Source organism: Catharus ustulatus, chromosome 2, assembly GCF_009819885.2.
Source record: "Catharus ustulatus isolate bCatUst1 chromosome 2, bCatUst1.pri.v2, whole genome shotgun sequence".
In the NCBI taxonomy this organism is placed as follows: Eukaryota; Metazoa; Chordata; class Aves; order Passeriformes; family Turdidae; genus Catharus; species Catharus ustulatus.
In genome coordinates, this window is record NC_046222.1 from 87,840,547 (window position 1) to 87,858,281 (window position 17,735).

At 38.1% G+C, this 17,735-nt stretch overlaps 1 long non-coding RNA gene across 1 annotated transcript; it reads right to left on the reverse strand.

The window, feature by feature from the left end:
- Positions 1–3,171: 3,171 nt before the first annotated feature.
- LOC116992876 lies at positions 3,172–16,222 on the reverse strand. Its single transcript, XR_004417126.1, has 3 exons — positions 16,140–16,222; positions 7,198–7,259; positions 3,172–3,733 (listed from the first exon to the last, which is right to left on the reverse strand). It is a non-coding gene; the product is annotated as an uncharacterized LOC116992876 (long non-coding RNA).
- Between the last annotated feature and the right edge of the window lie 1,513 nt (positions 16,223–17,735).

Sequence of the window (17,735 nt, forward strand, 5' to 3'; positions counted from 1 at the left end):
AATTGTCCAACCATTTCCTGGCACACTTTTGGCACACACCCCATCCAGCACGCATACAAAAATATCCCAAACCAGCTTGGGAGTATAAATATTCCCAGGACCACTTTCAACAGGCACTTTTTCATGTAGTCATCTAATTTCAGACAATGATGGAATTTATTAGAAGGAACGTGGTTTGTTTTCTAGTCCAGTAGCAGACCCTGGGAACATTTTCAGGCACTTCTAATTCACTGGTGTAGAGGTCCCCCACTGCAGTGCAGTTTTTAGTCTTTCATGCAGAGACCAAAGAATGGACACTTTCCTCTCCTCAGGTCTGCTTGCTCAGGTCTTTCAGGCATATTCAGCTATTTTTTTCAGTGTTTCTATTATTCTATCTCAAATCCACGCTCTCTGACAACCTTGTAGCTGTTAAGTCACTCTGTTAGTTGCTGTGACAGGTCAGTTCAGATCAGTCCAGTCAAATATTTTGACTTCACCATAAAGAATTATAGAATGAAAAACATAATGGGACTTATCTGTGTCCTCTGAGTCCTGTATGGACTCATTATCCTGCCCACATGTCAGAAACAACACTGAGTTTTCAGTACACAGGCTTGCAAGGCTAGCAAACTTTTACAAGTTCTCAATGGTCCCGCCATGGTAATCAGAAGCTTCCCATTTACTTTCCCATTTTTCTTTGAAAAGTCTGAGCGACACCAATGTTAACACCAGTGAAAACCTCCCCAACTGGTAAAACTCATCGATATCCACACTTTAAAGTGTCTCCACACTGCCAAGGTTTGATCTCACCGTGACTCTCGTGGTGTTACCATGTACCACATCCATCCCGCAGTCCTTCACAGTGCCCTATTTAGCACTTCCTCAGCCTTTCCCCCAAAAGTGCAATGCTTGCCCCATCTCACCCTTGCCACAGAGCCCTGCATTTACCACCACAGCCTGTTGCTACCCATCCTGCTGTCTCTACAGTAGTGTGCCCTCCAGGCCTTTGGCTGAGTACCTCAGATGTGACAATGTCAAGGTGGCACTGCAGACCTCCTTGTTTTGACAGACATTTGAGATGGACAGAAAGAAGGATGGTCTAGAGACACATGAGTCCTTGAGATCACTATTTAGTTTGATACCTTTAAATAACTAGTGGAGTTCTTGGAAGCATGGGGTGGGATTTGGTATGCTTTTTGAATCACATAAATAAAGTTTTTCAGCCTGACCTAGGGGGACACTTTCAGCAACACCTAAGGGACTTTGGAGCACATGTCCCACTGACCTAATTAACAAAACACATTAAGAAAATAATGAATGCGTTAGTTTCAAAATATTTAAACTCAGGTTGAAAAATAGCTGATTTTGACATTTGTTCATCTTGTGAAAGCTTTTAACTATCTGTTAGCTATTTTTATAACTCTCTTAATAAATTGTCTAGCTCCAATTTTTCCTTTATCTGTACTACCACAGTTACCAGGAATTGATTGTCATAAAGTCAGCTTATATTTTGAATAAAGCACTTGATTTAGTAGGAATAGTTTGTTAATAATTAATAATTATTTTTGCTTTGTCCTGGCTGCTTCTTATCTTTATATTTTGATGCTGCTGCAGGAAACCCTTTCTTGAGTACTGGTTTGGATTCTGACCCACAGTCAGGCCTTTTCTGTTCAGCCCCTAACCATTCATGAAGGAAGTCATTAAATTTCAAAACAGAATAAGAAAGCAAAATGGCTTCTCCAGAGTAGCAAACAGTACAGTTACAAAAACTGTTTTAAGACAGACATAAAAAGCAATCACAAAATCATACTCCAGATGATGGGAAATAGTGGACTCTATATTGTGTATATACTCCTGCATTTTATAGACTGATGACAGTACAAGACATTAGGCTGGAATTTAATCTGGAAGTTGTCATACATGGCTTCGAGGTCATTATTATCTGTTTACTGTACTTAAGTAGTGAAACACAATCGTGCAAAGCTGTGTAACTGGTTAAGCAACGGAGAATAGTGAGACCACCTCTCATTTTACTTATATGTTTTGCTAGAAACACAGGTCTCCCTAGGATCCTTGTATCGTTATGGGACATTGCCAGATTCCTCCGGAGGGCAGTTCAGAGAAGAAGCCAAAAAAACCCTATGTCAAGCTGCAAAACCTGGGAACATTTTTCAGGAGGCCCAGGCACATTGCAGAAGGCCCAGACACATTCCTCGTGGGGAGGGGAGCAGGTAGGAAAAAAAAGAGGAAAGAGGGATGCTGCTCTCCCTCCCCTTCCTGAGAAGCACAGCCCAAGTTGCTTTGTACTGCCCCTTGATGAATGCTCAGCCTTTCTGCTGCCTCTGCATGGGAGATACTTCACAGAGGTTCAACTCTCACAGGAGAAACATGAATTTTTATGAGAGATGCAAGGCTAGCCAAACCAGCACTATGTGGAACCAGCACTTCTGCCTGCCTCCATGGGCCTTGGCCAAACCCAAAGCAAGCACAGAGCTGCACCAAAACCAATGGTAGCCAAGCTTAGACAGGACATAAGCATGTCCTTGAAACACTTACTAAACAGAAATGTTTCCATTTCCTAGATCCAATGATGTACCATGTCCTGAGTTTTCCTACAGAGCAGTGCCATGGTAAATTAGGAAGAAACTTTAGCTCACTATATCATGTGGAGACCATACAACTATCTTGCATCTCCTCTTGAGAAATACGATTTCTTTGCCTGTTCTGCCTTCCTCTTTTCAAAGTTCAATCATTCTCCTCAGTCAAAACTCCTTTAAGCACACTTCAATTTTATTCTTAATGCAGACGGAAGGATTGCAAAAGGGATGAAAAGAAGCCTTTGCTTCATCCAAACGTATCTGAAACTTGGCAGTTTCCATCCTCAGATTTTTATCAGGGTCCTTGGGTTTAGTTTCTAGGGGACTGTCTCTCATGAAACTCAGTTTGAACTCCAGGCTTAAATAAACCAAAATAGCTCCAAGTGTAGCACAGTAAGAAAAAAATCCTGAACCTTGGCTTGATAGATATAGGTGACCATAAATCAGTCAATATTCACTCAAAATTAGGCATAAGTTTATTTGAAAGCTTCACAGTTTTAGCTAACTTTTATGACAAACCTGGCAGAGTTTTCAGAATGTGTGGGTGCAGGTTTTATAATACAAGCTTTCACACCTCAAGTCATCACCTGCACTCTGCACTCTGTACATGTATTACAAAACAAGACCTGGTTCTGGCTCTTTTACTATAAGTCAAATACTCCAGCCCCTTGGATTTGAGTTACATCTCTGAAAAAACATCCTGCTTAGATGTTCTTAAAAGAATAGCTTGAATATACAAAGAAATTCAAGCTTATTCATTGGATCATAGTTCTCAGAAATTCAAACTTATTTGGTAGACCATAATTCTCAGGAGCAGAGTGCATATTTGGGATGGCTTTTTGATATAAATATGCAAACTCCAGGAAAAGGAAATAGAAAGTTTAAAAACTATAACCCACATCACAGATTTAATTTGACTGCAAATACTGTTAGATATAAAGTACATTTTCTAAAAGTACGATGATTTCAGTTTAGTCCTTACTTTAACTCTCATGTTCCTTTTTCTAGAGAAAATTGCTTCATTTTCAGAGTGAACTTGCTTTTGCAGCTGCTTTTATGCCTGCAGCTTTGTGTAATCTGGAGTTCCACTTATTGAAGGCGGATGTTCTCTTGAGATTGGTCTCTCTCAGTTCCATACAACACCCACTTGACATTTGCTGAGGACAAGAAATAAGGCAAAGGATATAATATGGTTAAAAGTCAAAAGCTATAAATACTATCAGCCTTTGAAATATTCAGCATCTTAATATGGTTACATACAAAGTTCAAGTAAAAAGCACTCAAGGTTCATTTTTTCATGTTGTGCTTAGTTTGTGCTCTGAACTAAAATAATATTCAGAGTTTGATTTACTGATCATTTAATATATTTATGAATAGATATCAACACTGAAAAGTGAAATCAGATTAATGTCTGTGCATTAATGTTAGGATTTTCACAGTACTTGTAGCAGTTTCTCATGTTGGCCAAAAAACTATTCTCATAAATCTTTTATCTTTTTTCCACAAACTGAGATGGCTGTTAAACCTTCATCAACACTCAGATCTACAAACACATTCAAATATCCATCTCTTAATTCTTGTTAAAATCAAAAGAATTTAGACAACTTTAAATTTTAGGTACCTTAATATCTTTCTGAATGCAAACTCTCAGTTATTAAATAAAGACAAGGAGAAAAAGAGTGAGGTTGCTAGAGTCAAGCAGAGAGAGCAAACCAAGGCTAAGTGCAAGATAGTCATGGAGCACTGACACAGAGATTACGTTATCACTGTTTGCATAACATGAACATTCCCTTTGCACACATGCACAATGTACAAAAAAGCACATGAAAGGTGGTCAGCAGTGTCTATTTAACCCTGGTCCCAATTTGATACCAATTTACCCTGCACCCAAAGTGAAAGTGGCTAGACCACAGATGTTTAAAGGCAGAGCTACACCAGGCAAATAGCCAGGGAAATTCTCCTGGGCCCTAAGGGGAATAAAGATAGCACTCACCTAAATTAGGTGGAGATGTAAGTCATCCAGCAGGTGGGCGTGGGGAGGGAGTGGTTCATACCTAAATCTCTGCCTAAGAACCCAGATGTCTACTGCCAGCACACTGCAATGGTATTTAGGTGCCTACCACCCCTTCCAAGAAATTCAGTTTAGGGTCTATAATGTGTCTAAGGTACTTACCTGAACATTTGGTGTCATGACTGGCTTTCAAAATATTCTGTGAGAAAAGAAATATCTTTTGTCTCTATATATTATCAGAATCACTTAATGAATTCTGGTACAATATGGAAAATTGTGGGTATTATTTGAAGGGAAAATATAAGCATTATATTCCTTGTGGTGTTAAGTTGTGCAACTTTGTTGGACTTTTGCCAGAGCTCAGCTCCAGTAGTTTATGAAGGAGCTCTGTTAGTTCTTGTGATGATAAATCAGGCTAAATGAAGGAAGCATTCTTATTTCTGGCAGGTACATTCCAAAACTGGCTGCTATAAAATGAAATGTACCTCTGTGCAGATTCACCCTTGATAGTATCTGAAAAAATACTTTTTTGTCAGCTACTGTACATGTCTTTTCACTGGGTGAGGGTCTCTCAAAGATTCCTGGAATGTCTGGTCATGAAGTGACAGACCAAAGCTATTTGATCCCTCCATTTTGCTATTTAAGATTGTACGTGCCATTTTTAATACCAGTGATAAGATCGTACTTTCGGTTAAGCCGTGGCCATTGTACTCGAGAGTTAAGCATTTAACCACATAGTTTGTCTGGAGTGTTTGACAGCAACATTGCTCTTGGAAAGAGATTTCTGACAGAGATATTTTAGCCATCATTTTTATTATGAAACCAGGTAAGTGTCTCTCACTGAAAGCTGCGTTAGGAGAAAAAAAAAAAAAAAAAAAAAAAGAAAAAAAAAGAAAAGCAAATTAGGATGGAGACTGTGAAAGGAAGTACTCATGCAGTGGATGGCTGAGCAACATAGACCCATGACACTGAATCTCTGAGCCGCTGCTTGAGGAAGAGTATTCCTGGGTTTGCTAATAGGGATTCGGTTCCAGTTCCTGTAAATGTGGAGAGCCCTACTTCAATTAGTCTGTCAGTGTTGTAAATTCAATAGCATGCTCACAGCAGGTCAAATTGACATAATGTTAAAACACGGGTCACTCTACTATGCTAAGACTCCCAGTGCTACTGACACTTGCTGAGATGACCTGGTGCTTGCATACCAGCAAGTGACACATTTTCAGAATAAGTCTCCAATATAAAGGGCTTTTGTAAGGCTAAAAAAAAAGCTAATTAGTTACCTCAGCAGAGCAGTAGGAGGACTAGAATTCATTGTTTCTGTGAGACCACAAAAGTGCCTGTAAGGCTTTTTTTTGTTTGTTTTTAATATATCTATATTGAAGCAATTTTTCCCTCAGTCCGGGTATGTGCAGTCTAAACCATTTTCTCCATATAGTAATTTTACTCTGCTGAGAGGCAGCATCACCTGGGGAGGGCTAAAGAACTGTAGAAAAACTAAGTAATTTTCTGTGTCCGGTTTTTCCCACTTAAATGCTTGACAGTGAGTGCCCCTTTTTAACAGACTTTGTTTATTTGTTTGCTTTTGATTTCAAAGAGTTTTTAACAGATTTGGACAGAAAAGGGAAAACAGCAAGGGTTTGATAATTGCAATCTTTTGCAATCAAATTTATGACATTTATAAATATAGATGTATGGATTAAAATTCCTAGACAATGGAATATTGTTATTGGCCAGCATCCTAGGCTGCATACCTGGTATGCTGAGGTATAATCAAGTATTGGGTAGGGTTTTATGTGTGAAAGCAATGCTTGACTGGATTTAAATGGTTTTGATTGGAGCCGATATGATGCATAGTTGGACATAATGTTCATAATTGCCTATTTTTCTTGGCAAACAACAAGGTGCTTGATGACTGCTTTCTGAAATGTTCACATCTATTTCTTTGTGAAGTGTACCACAATTTAACGGTAATTCTAAACAAGTTTGTGTTGTAGTCTTCTGACTTTGAGAGAATGCACTCCTTATTGACTTAATGTCCTCATTACAGCAGAATTGCATGTCTCCTATGTCAAAGTTGAATGCTGGTCTGGTTTGAATGACAATTTCCACAAACACCTTTGCTCTTTCTATTGTACTCATCTATTTTCTACACACATCCTAATAACCATTACCAAAATTCAGCCAAAACTGCAAGCAGTCTCACACGTGTTTCTCAGGCAGACTATTTTATCTTTCTTCATTAGTATTTGACACAATCCAGAGGAGGTGTTTAGAGATAGGCATCACAGAGCTATAATGACTGCAGCCAGCTTGACACAAATGTGCACATACACACACATTTTTGCTCCCCGAGGCACAGCTCTGCCCCAGAAAGGCAAATGTACACTACCTCACTCATAAAATGTCTTTCCAAGTTTAATGCATGAACATTAAAGGAGAAGGACAGCCCCAGTCCTCTTCAGGAAAGGTTCCTACCATTGCCATAATCCTGTAGAGGTACTTACAGGCCCTTTACAAATGTTGAGGTTTCAGAAAGTCTTGCCTGTTCTGTTTTATTTTAGGTCTCTTTCAGAATGATGTGAGGTCTCTATTATGTTTATCCACATTTACCTCCTGAGATGTACCTCATGATGCTCCGAGAACATGATTCCTCAGTCATGTAAATCTGCCACCTGTAAGATAGTGAAATGACTGGAGTCAGGATACATGATCATTTTTTCCCCCAGCCCTCTCTGATAGCACCTTTCAGGACAGTTTGTTTCATCTCTCTTTTACATGCCCTTTATTTCACTTACATTGATGTCCTTAGTCCATGCCAGCTTGCTTTCTTGATCCCCTGCTCCAGCTTCTTCTCCCACAACTGAAAAAACAGCTTAGTAGTTGTGCCAACCAGTTTGGTACAATTCACAAATTTTTTCCCTGAGTTTGGACAAATAAAGGTGTTTCCAGAGGGAGTGTTTCATAGGCCTTTCAGTTAGCCTGTGCACAAAGTCAGTCTTTGGTATAAATACAAAAGCCCCATCACACACGTGTCAGAAAGGCTTCAACACTGTAACACATGTGCAAAGTTGCTTGAGGAAAAAGGTTCTGCTCAGGATTTAGTGGGATCTTGGCACTGAATAATCAGACATTACATCTTTTATGCCTCTTGTAATACGTAGTCGGAAACTCAGCATCTCTCCCTATCTTCATAACTTAGAAGTTGCCACTTCCAAGGCAGTGTGTCACAGTGATTTGATAATTTTCTCATGTTTCATACAAGAGAGGCTATGTGAAGAGCTGATGTAAGACTGCTCCTTGAGCAGAAGTAAAAAACATGCCCAGCTGGAAAACCAAATCTCCTGCTCTTATGAGAGAGCATAAGGCAATCACCCAGTCCATTGTCTCTTTAATGAGACAATCAGTCTAAGCATCAGAGAAATTAAAACACTCCTCAAAAAAAAAAAAGTCATTCAAGTCCTAGTGCTCTCACGTGAAGAAAAGCATTATTTACGGGACCACTGCCTGCTCTTGAAGAACCAGGAGGCATGGCTGGCAGGGGATGCATGAGCCATAGACTGAATGTCCCTCTGTGTTTCCCAACAAACAAACTTGCTTGTATACAGCCCAAAATGAGAAGTTGACAGAGGGAAATGTCTTTTTCATCTCCACAATATTCCTCTTTTTAGGCCAACTGTAGGGAAAGAGGAAAGTCCCTATTGTGTTGGGGGTGAATTGTTACTTCAGTTAGCAGTGTGCCGAAGCCCCAAACACCACCCAGAATATTTAGAGTGTGCATTTACCTTTGGTAGAGTTGCTGCCTTTGTGATTCTCCAGTAGAGCTGGGGAGAAGGAAGGAGTTCCTAAAACCCTCTAGTAATATAATTTCTAATCATAGAGCCAGAGAAACTTTATGAAATTTACTTATGGTGAAGCTGAAACTCAAGCTATAATATGATATTCAGCAAATTTACCATTTCAAAAGCCATGGACTTCACAGTCTTTCCATATTGGAATTTGGATGATGTGAGATAGTTTTGCTCCTGCAGACCCTAAAAACAGCAACAGACCTTCCCCCACTCATTTGGCAGATTTTTACTGTGTGATAAATCAACACGCCGAAAAAATTGAGTGTGCTGGTTCTCTTTGAATGTTAAAATGCTTAAGATTCACTAATGGTTTTAGATCTTCTTTCTTTAAGAGGAGTAAGAAGCTGTGCAGATACACTTGTTTCAGTTTGGTAAAGGCAGTTGCAAGTAAGATGATTCAAAGCTAGCTAGGAGTGTCTACATGAGTTTACCACTGATTTAAGTTAACTAGTTTAATGAAAAGGTACAGATTTGCATAAAGATGAGCTGTCACCTTTCCTGCTCCCAAACAGCTGTGCTTAGTTCTGTTTCACAGGTAAAGGGCAAAGGAGGAGAAGGGGAGAAGTGTCTTTGAGATAATCTTATTGGAAAGAAAGAAAACAAATGTGTGCTCTGCCTACTCCAGCTGCTCTCCACCCCAGGAGTAATAGTTTGAAGTGAGCTTTTATATAAACAATAAACAAGTTATTCCTGGAGCATTTGCTTTGAGCTAAGACTGTGTGTAAGGGATTGGCTTTGAAATTGCTGTCAAAGTACCTACCTTTCAAAATTAGACTACATCTCAGGTTCATTAAGATAGCCTTGAGCAAGAGTCTTTTATTCAACCTTTCTTTAAAGGTATGAAGTGTGAACTTGATAAGTAAAAATAACTTGAGTAAAGAATGTCTAAAAATGGAGGAATTAACCACAGTGATGTTTATGCAGCCAAGGAATGGATTTCAATACATCTCTTTAACACCTATCTTCTTGTGGTAATCTCTCCTTCCTGTTTGTATACTCTGTTGAAAAGATTAAAATTAAGTCTTCAGAATGGGAAAAAGATAAAGTGGGATCTCTAATCCTGGTACACGACTCTTGTGGATCGTTTGCCAATTTTTCTCCCCAGAGAAGACAAACTTACCATCTTGTCCAAAGTTTGAGATACATGTTTGATAGGATTTTATTTTCTCCTCTGTTTTTCAAGTCATCTTGAAATCAATCACTTGGACAAGATGCAAATTGTTAATCTTTGGTATGGCTTGTCACAAATATTAACACATATATGTGTGTGATAATAGCAAATCACCCTGTTCCTGACAGCAATTGATAATACTATAAACCAAGGCTTTCCATGGAGAATTATGAACAAGTACTTCTGTATATGATTCAACAGAAACCCCAGAGGAAAAAATGCAAAGAACATAAGCCTTAAAACAACAAAAGCAGAATAAGTAACTCAGTGAATTTCTTGAAGCATTAGTAAGTTGACAGCATCTACTCATTCACAACAACAAAACCAGGACAAGCTCAATGTTTTCTGCTGCTGCACTAAATAAAAAGTTGATGCTAAGTCTCAATACTTAAGAACAAATGACAACCCTTTAGAAAGTGCAGTAGTTTTAAAATGTCAAAAAAAAAGTTATTCTCAAACCACACCATGCAGTGTTTTCTCTTAAGGGAACATGATCTCTGGTACCTTTAATAAAAAGTTGTGTAACAATTCTTTAATTCCCTGTGATTTCACCTTAGAAATGACTGCTCCACTTCATTCATCTCCCATTACTTCGAACCACAAACATATTAAGTTATAAAAAGGGGACAAATCAAGCTGACAAATCATTTTAAAACATTTCTGGAAGGTGAGAAAAAAAAAGTGAATAGATAAATGTCCAGCTTTGAAGCATCTATCTCAGCTTTTTTATATTTTCATTTAAAGGCTATGCAACAGCACTACTTTTCACAAAATGGCATTCACTTTGTGAGTGACCTTAAGGTAAACAACCAAGCTATTAGTATAAGAACAATTGTTCAAAATGACAGAATCAGGCTCCAGCATTTCTCCAGCTGCCTTTAATTTCTCTTTCACACAATCAAGTATTTCAGATAACTAGCATTTTCATATTTGTCTTTTGTGCTGTTTACCTTCTTAATTAAAGAGCAAAATATATTGGCATTCTAGAGTCAAAGAAACACTTCTTAAATGAATCACCCTATTTAATAAAATGTCCCCTTGCAAACACTGTTTTTCTTGATAAGTACATGCACAAATAAAAGGATGGAAAAGGGTAATTGTTTGGTTGAGATGTAAGGGCACACAAAGTGGTGAGCTCTAAATAACCTGGTCATCAGCCCAACTAATCTGCTGCAGTTTGTTTTCACAGCTTTGCTCTGAACATCAGTGCTGATGGTCTGACACTCCCTGCAGAGCCTGAGAGCGAATGGTAAGTCAAGATACCAGCTGCACAATGCTTTACCTGCGATGCCAGAGATTTGGAGGAGGTAGAACAACAATTTGTAAAAACACTCATAAACTTCACTGCATTTTTCTTTCTTTATTCCTTTTTTTTTTTTTTTCATTCTGCAAACTTCCTGTCAAAGTTGCTGATAAATTACAAGGTCATTTAATGAAGTGGAACACTTTTTTTCTTTCTTTCTAATTTTAAATCAGGCCTGAGGTTTCTTTTTATTTATTATTATTTTAATTTCAAATCTGCAATGTTAATGTGACAGATGAAGAGAATCCAATTGCTCTCAAGGGGGCTACAAACCACAGAAGATCCCCAGAGGGTCTGTGCTACCTATTCCAAAACCTGCTCATGCAACACTTCCAGTCCAGGACAATCAGCATGATCACAAATCAGCCTTGACTGCAGTGAGACCAAGCTCATTTTCTGAGCCACACGATGCAAGAATGAACTCCACAGAACCCTACCGCAGAGCTGATCCTGCCTTTGTCCTTGCTTTACTGCTTGGTGAGATAAAAGCAGCCAAATTGCCCGAGAGAGATTTTGCAATCTATTCAAAGCAAAAGATTATCTGATAAAAGCTTCCTCCCTAATTATGCTTTGAGGCCTGACTCTGTTTGGTGCTGAGGGTTTCCTGCTTAAGGTCCATCATCATCCAGTGAAAGCACCACTGCATTCTCAAACCCTGTGCTACTGCTGAGGTCAAATGGGACTTACACTGCTGTGACAGACCTGTTCTCAGAGATTACATGGCTGGTTTAGATGGCTTCTTACTCAGCATGTTTCCTGTTATCAGTTATACTGACAGACCTAATTGTGCCCATTTGTTGCCTATAATATCCTAAAAAAGGCTATAAAGGAGCAGGTAAAAAAAAGCAATCTATTGCAGAATCATATTTGACTGTGGCCAACAGCAGGTACCTAGAAAGTAGGACTAGAATACAGTTATAGCCCCCTTATTGACTTTCTTATCTTCCATAAACTTGCAAAAGACAGCCTTCTGGACCCAGTCCATAACTTCACATTGAATACTATGGGCATTTTTTCCCATGTGTCTAATCACTTTTCCAGACCAGGTCATCTTTCCGTCCACAATAATTTCAGGTCCACAGTTGCACGGCATGTCCACCATGGAAACAATCTCTCTTTTTTGCTCATTTTCAACTTAACCCTGTCTGTTTTATTTGTTTTCTTCCAATTCTTGCATTAGGAAAACATCAAGTGATTTCTAGCACAACTTTTCTGGGCCATCCGTTTTTCCCAGAATCATTCATATCCCACTTAAACAATTTCTTTCTCATACTGAAGAATCCTAGTCTATTTAGTATTGAAGTCATTCCATGCCTTTAATCATTATTGTCATGCTTCCCCATACCATTTTCAACTTTACTGTATTGTTTTGGACTTGGCAGTCAATTACCCGTTCCATGTATTCAGTGAGATACTTCTACAAGAGAGAAAATTTCTTTTTCTTGTTGCATTTAATAATTCAGGATGCTTAGCCAGTCCCATCTTTCTGTTAGTTGTTCTCTGTCCACATAATTATGGTTATTTTGAAAGATACATGATCTAGGAGAGACCCCTAAGGGTTTTCACTTGATACATCCTCCTAAGGAGAAAACAGTCATTAATTATCTACTCCTTACTTCTCACTTTTTAAAGCAGGAGTTAGGTATTCACTTCATGGTTCCAAATGGCACCTGATGTCCTTTTAGGTGCCAGTAAGGTGTCCATTGCAATGCTCATCTGTGCAGCTTCTAACACCAGTTTGGATCTAATCCAAATTGCAACTGTAAATTCTAGGAGACATATGACCAAGTAATAGGCATTGCAATGGATTTTGCTGCCATAGCTTTAAAACTTGAACACAAACAGTGTAAAAATTCATTTTATGATTAAACACATGCTGTAACAATGGGTAACCCATGACTCTGCCATGGGTCTGTGATGTGCAGCAGGTATTTTTGATAACCTTCTTGGCTTCACATCCCAATTGTCTCCTCAGCAATTTTCATGTCTTTTAAATGTCAGGTCTTCAGTATATAAGTTGTTTTTTGGGTTTTTTTTTTTTTTTTTGTTACAGATATCTGTGACAACCTATACAGTGATTCTTGAGCTGTTGGCAACTCTTGGATGGAGTTTCGAGGTACTATTGCAATAACAAACATAAATAATAATGTGCATGAAAAATGTAGGACTACAAATGACTTAGCATTGTTCACTTCTCTCTTTCATGACGCTTTCTGTCAGCAGGAAGGAGCTTGATTTCTCTCGTATATGTAGACCCAGATAGAGACTAGACAAGGCTTTTCTGCTAGCTCAGTTAGAAAGGAGTCCTGTTGTGGTAGCCAGGCAAGCCTATCAATACAAGCACAGACTGAGCATTCACTTCACTGGGAAATACATGAGGATGGGACATTTAAATTCCCAGCTTTTTTCCCTTGAAACATTATTTAACACAGAAGGCAAGCCAGAATGATTAGTCAGGGGAATACAAAAACTGCTAGAGTTACTTAGCTGTTTGCACATGCAAATGAGGTGTATCTCCTTCTATAGCTATTGCCGTGTGCCAGCCTCCTCCCACCAGGACCCTTAGTTCAAGGATCTATATATGAAATGAAAACCCAGAAAATAATAAAAAGAAGACTTTAATTTATGTCACCAACAACACTGATGTATCATTTACTTTTTCAACGGCAGTAGAATGAGACCTGAATTAAAGTAAGCATCTAATGACTTGAGACTCAAGCCTGATCTCATCAACTAGACTTTCCAAAAGACTCATCCAGCATGTCTGGTGTCCCCTGACTCCTGGAATGAGGTGTCTGATCATTTCACAGGAATGAGATTCTACTTCACTCTCTGGGACTCAGTGATTGCATTTTGTAAAGCTGTGAAAGAAAAAGGAAAGTAAAAGCAAACCAGAGATGTTTGAAGTAACATTTTTGAGGGTGGAATTTTCATGTCGAAAAAGTGTAAGGCTTTTTGACAATATGAGTATATCTCATTCTATCAGATATCAGATATATATCAGATTTCTAAATATATCAAATGTATAATATATTACTTTTTTTTTTAATTCATGAGTTTGATTAATGAAAAAGTTTTAATACTACAAAGCTGGGAAAAAATGTTTACAATAAATTGTAATTTGTAGGTCAGTAAAAGATGAACATTTTTATTTTTTTATTGAGAGAATTTCTCTATGATCTCCTAAATTTCCTAGTACACTGCAATGGAATATCTGGTTCTCAGATAGGTTTTGTGACAGTTTAATAAGACAGTGAAGAAGCCATTTCTTGCTACAGTATTTCAGGCAAAAGTTCACTCATGCACTGCTTAGAGCATGGGCAAAACAAGGTATAATCTGTGTAAAAGAAGATCAGACACCCAGTGCTCATCTTGAAACTATTCTCTTTTTATTGAAGGCATGTAAGTGCTGCTTTAATGAGCTCTGGGTAGAGGTGTTAGTTGGAACAAAGTGTTACTGAACAGAAGCTGCAAATAATGTGCCATTAGCTGCACTTCCATGAGAGGAGATGCTTGAAAAGTAAATTTAAGAATTTATTCTAATGCTAGAGATTCAGCAGATGTGATCTAAAGATGCAAGTTTGACACTACATACTGAAAGTGAGACTCTGTCAGTAAGGATATTCAATAAAGTCAGGAATTCTGGTGGGTTCTGTCTCCATATTGTATGGAAACAATTATGAAATTCAAATATTTGTAAATGACACCAAACTGCAGTCTTCAGTGTAATTTTTAGAGAAAATGAAATATCTTAATACTGAAAGTGCTCCTACCCTGCTGTTCAGAGAAAATGGGATAAGAAGTTCCTACAGTGTCAGCTGATTCCTGCTTTGTTGAACAATATTGAAATCAGCTTGATTTTCCATTGATGTTTTGTTTTTCTAATTCCACTTAAAAGAGTAAGTGCTGACAATGCAAATGCCAAGCTTATGGATAGAAGGGCTGAATTTACTGAGTTGCAAAAAAACCTTGGCTTCATACAGAGAGTGGTTTGTTTGGGCTTCCTCTATTTTGGGGGTGGGTTTTTTTCTGAATTTTGACTGGAAAATAAGATTATGGATTGGAGATATTGGGGTCCCATGAGTATAATTCTGGCAGCCAGTAACTGAACTTAAATAAACAGGCATGCAGCCTATAAAGCTCAGCCATTACATGTGTCACTATTCAAACAATTTAGAAGCTGTTTGGATCTACTTTGCTGTTTTTACCATGTTTTATGGAACAAATTAGGGTATGCAGACCCTGTCCATTTCAAAATCTTCTGATTTAATGTAGCTTTTCAGAAAAACAAGCTACTCTTTTCAAACAAGTTGTGGCGAGCAAGGAGAGAGACAGATAGAATTGGATCTTAATTGGGTTTTGTTTCCCTGAGAAAGGATGGCAGAGACAAAAGACTTAAACCTGATCTAGGATTTCTGATCAGAATATTTATTTACCATTAATCTGCTATCATTTTTTAAAGTAAAATAAAAATTCTCAGCATTTAAGCAAAACATTTCAATATTAAGGAAATTTAAAAGCTCACTCCACCTAAGGAAATATACACACACACAGACCATTTTTGAGATTCAGGCCATCTCAAGAATAAGCAAGAAATATTATTAGCTATCTGAATCTTTAAGAGGGATAGGTTAAGGGAGAAGTTCCCTTTCCAACCCTAAAAGTTAATGTGGTGTAAGAACAATTTCCCTCTGCCAGAGGAAAAATCATTGGTTTCATACTTGAAAGTTACAACATTAAATTACACTCACTGAGTACAGTAGCCTAAGATCAGTCACTAAGTGTCAACCATTGTGTAGTCTGTCGCTGTAAAGTAATTTTTCAATCTTTCAATTAAGTGCACTGTATAATTTTATGGCTTCAGTCTGAAAGCACGGTTCATGCACAACCGTGTTAAACAATGACAGGAGCAGCTTGGAATGAGGAAGAGACTACAGGGAGGATCCAGTCTGACAATGAAGCTGACATAGCAAAGGTAAAAGAGGCTTAACGTCTGACAGACACCCGTGATTTTTAATTATCCTTTCCCACTGCTGATTGTTTCAATCCATCTCACCCCCACACCTTTCCCTATCTCTACCCTCCTCTTTGTCGCATGCCTGCTCCCTCCTCTCCTCTCCACATCCTGAAATGCCCTCGCCTCTCTTTCCCTGCCTTTTCTTTGTCCTGTTTAACTGATCTCCACCTACCCAAACCCCTATCAAACAAAATAAAAATGTTTGGAACTCACAGGGTGTTTCCTGACGGGCTGTTGTTCATTCCTTCCCCGTGACTCAACCCTTCCCATCCCCACTCTCCTCCTGTGTGGTGAGCCTTTCTTTTCTGTGTATACACTCTCTCCCTACATGGCTTTTGTATTTCCAGGTGGTAAACTCCTCAAGGCAGAGACCATCTGTTCCTTCACTGTGCAATCAGACTTTTCCATGCATTAGTGTGTATTCAAAACCAATTTAAATTGCATGCACTTTCAAAATTAATGAGAATAGTTAGCCATTCTGGTACATAATGAACTTTATGGTATTTTTAGCAAACCTTCTTAAATGCAGGTACATAGCCATAATGAACAGCAGAGGATCACAATGTTCTCACATCACTCATGTACAGTAATAACTCTGGAAATGAACATATCAAAGCCTTAGCTAATACTTCCTAACTTTACTCACTTAGAGGAATTCTGGTATTTCAAACAGTCATAAAATTGGAAATATGTCAGAAGACATAAAGAAGAATAAATAGAAAAAAATTATTTAAAAAAAATTAAAAAGCCAACCTGTTTCTGTGGGTGGCCATGGGTAAAATTTGCAAAAGTAATAGACAGGCTCTTACATGTCTATCCCACTTTTTTTTTTATCAGTTCAGCTTGTTTCTGATGTATTCATTACGATGAGAAATGAGAAAGAAAAAAAATGAAGCAGAGTGAGAGAATAAATTCTATAAAACATTTTTGGGACAACCACAGTTATGGAGTGGGTGTATGGGCAGGGTGAAAAATACTATAGAAGTATTGTTGTACACTCTGCTACAGCTAACTGAGTATTAGGCACAATGAATACACCATCAAATATAATGACATCTTCCTCCTAACTGACACAGAAAAGCAGACTCTTTTAGAACACATTATTACACTCTAAATCAGTCTCCTTTATGATAGTTGTTACCTAAATATTTCACACAAGAGGTTTATTCTATTAAGAAACACCTGAAACCTATATAAAACTAATTATATTTTACTTAATGTTTTTTAATTAGTTCTGATTAATTAAAATATTCTTGGATTGCAATAACTTTGTGCTGATTAATTATTCAAACACAGGTTTTTGATTATTCCATTTCTTTGTCTAGTCCATGTATGTGGCTTCCCCTTTATTATATGTTCAGATTGTGCTAATGTGAATAAGGAATAAAGTACCAGCTGTGACTCATCTAAGTAATGCTGGTAAACCATATAATATAAACTTATGTGGAAATATTTCAGATGCTGCATGTCCTCCTAGGTGATAGCCACTACTTGACATAATTTTCTCATCTTACCTGTCCTTCTCTCGCTCTCTCTCTCTCTCTCTCTCCTTTTAGGCTCTGCAAACTTTCTCACATGCTGAAAGCTAAGTTCACACATAGAGGCAGGCGTTCAGCATCAAGCACTAAGATTTAATTGCTTGAAGAAATGCATATGATTTAGGTATCTTTGGTCTATTCAAGCCACCCAACTTCATAGACATGTACAGCATGGCATTTTAGTTTAGGAGCACAATCAGGGATTCAGCTCCCCCTCCCTCTCATTGTTCAGATTGCTAAGAACCTGCCTCCCTAAGATATCAATTGGAAA